Source organism: Bidens hawaiensis, unplaced genomic scaffold (assembly GCF_021521415.1).
Source record: "Bidens hawaiensis isolate Kalapana, Puna unplaced genomic scaffold, B.hawaiensis_p1.1 tig00017861_1, whole genome shotgun sequence".
NCBI classification, from domain to species: domain Eukaryota; kingdom Viridiplantae; phylum Streptophyta; class Magnoliopsida; order Asterales; family Asteraceae; genus Bidens; species Bidens hawaiensis.
Window position 1 is genome coordinate 406748 of NW_027492698.1, and position 2233 is coordinate 408980.

The following is a 2233-nucleotide window of genomic DNA, read 5'->3' on the forward strand; positions in this document are numbered from 1 at the left end:
TATGTATTTTTATAAACATCTTTTGTTATGTCACCGCTATGTTTCTTGTGTCCACCGTGTGAGATTTACATGATACGTTAGGTAATGTGAATACGTTATGTTGTTATGTTATCATGCTACGGATCAATGAAGTTTGTTGAACATATTAGGTAACAATGTTTGAAAATGAAAGACACCTTGATCTTCAGCAACTTTGATCCTTTGTTTGAATATCCTTTACCAGACAAGATGAGAAAAACCTGGGCAACTGGAGTTTAATATTTTATCTATATCTTATGTCCTTTGAAAAGGGTACAAGATTATTTAAAAAATAGATAGATATACATATGTATTATATGTATATTCAAAGATCACAGCTTGCTGAATGAGTCGTACACCACATTTTCTTCCAAATAAACTGGGGAAATTTTACATTTACACCCCCACAACTATCACTTTTTATAGATTCATACCCTACATTATTATTATCATTAATATTCTCTCAATTTCATGGAATTAGTTTTTCTTGTCTCAAAACATCAATCCAATGTGATATTGAATCAAGTGCTAGATAACGTGTTGTGAAACCGAGCCTATCGGCTTTCTCTCGTGTTCCAAGCATCTTAACAGGGCAATGAAACAACGCGTCTAAGAAATACTAGTTCGCCAAATCCTCCATTTCGGTATCAACCAAACCCTCTATCTTCACTATTTCTTTCCAAACACCCCCTTTGTCACTCATAGACCCCGCGAATGTGAAATCCTCGGATAACATATCCAAAGGCACAACCGCGCCAAACTTACCCCCAATCGCCCTCCATATATCCTTCCAAGTTGAACCATCCCCGTTTATTGAATTAAACGCTTGCCCATTGTTTGATTGAACCGAATTGTTTGTGGCTGCCCATATTTGTTGTTTAGCCACAAGTCGAGCGTCGGACACATCAACAAATTGTTCTTCCCAACATTCTTTTTTCCCACCAAAAACAAAGGGAAGATTCAAATACTTACAAATGGTCCCGTACACGCATAAGCTACCCATGAAGTTATACACGGTTTTCCTCGAACTCCCGATGATCAAACCTGGCCGGTGAACCGACCATGGGACCGATCCGGCTAGCCTTTCTTTAAGCAAATCTTCAAGACCATAATAAAAGTTATACCCTACTTGTGTCTCAACCCTTGGACAATTCTCATCATAGTAACAAACCCTTTTGACAAGATGGTCTAATGAACCACCATGCAAAGACACATAGTGTTTGGTCCCGGTTTGAAGCGAGACGTGCTTCAAACCCTTGGATCGTGGGAGGATCGCGTCCAACGCGTTGGACATCATGGATTTATTTTGCTCATAACATTCAATGCTATCTAGTGGAAACTCACTAGCCCATGTGACCCAAAACACATGGGTTACATCATGCAAATGAGAGAGCTTGTCTAGTGTTTCGTAACGATCAAGAAGGTTACATGAAATGAAATGGTAATTAGGGTTCGTGTACACCGGTTTCTTGATTTTGAACACGGTCTCTGGCCTCCTGGCGACACCGTAAACTTTCCATTTGGATCTTGAAAGAAGGTTTTCAAGAAGTTGTTTTCCAACAAGACCGGTTACTCCAAAGATGATGGCAACATCTTTTGGAGCTTTTTTGAATCGTTTTTGAAGCTTTTCAATAGCCATTGTTTAAGGCTTTTGGTTCCTTAATAGGCTTTGTTTTGAGTTTGTTATGGTGTGGTGATCATAGATGAGCTAGAAGGGTTTATATAGTTGTGCATTGGATGGTTAATAATGGCTTCACCAACTGTCATATGATAAATTATTTAAGATGTATCAAGTGGGCTTTGACTCAATACATTTGCAATGGTATCTTTTTACTAATTGCTTGTATATGTATTCTAGAGATGGATTAAGCCCTTGGGGGGGGGGGGGGGGGGGGTAATTCATACTTGTTACGTTAAATGAAAAAATCACGAAATGTATTTTCCAAACTTTTCATTTAGGAAAAAAAATTACTCAACATTTATAATATGTTTTATTGTTGTAAAATTTGATATATTTCGTTAGTTTACCGGTTACAGTTTAAATATATATTTTGTTTGTTTAGCCCCCATTGTCAACCCATGATTTCGGCCATTTGCTAACACGTTCAGGAATCAAATCCATCGTTCTCATAGGAGATTTCTTTGTTGCGGATGTTAGTCAGTTTAGGTGGATTTTAATTACTTGCATTCGTTATGATTTTACCATTTCATGAAA

General features: G+C 37.6%; 1 pseudogene; it reads right to left on the reverse strand.

Annotated features, from left to right (window-relative positions):
- Positions 1 to 391: 391 nt before the first annotated feature.
- Positions 392 to 1927, reverse strand: LOC143554871 ((S)-8-oxocitronellyl enol synthase CYC2-like; annotated as a pseudogene).
- Positions 1928 to 2233: the final 306 nt, after the last annotated feature.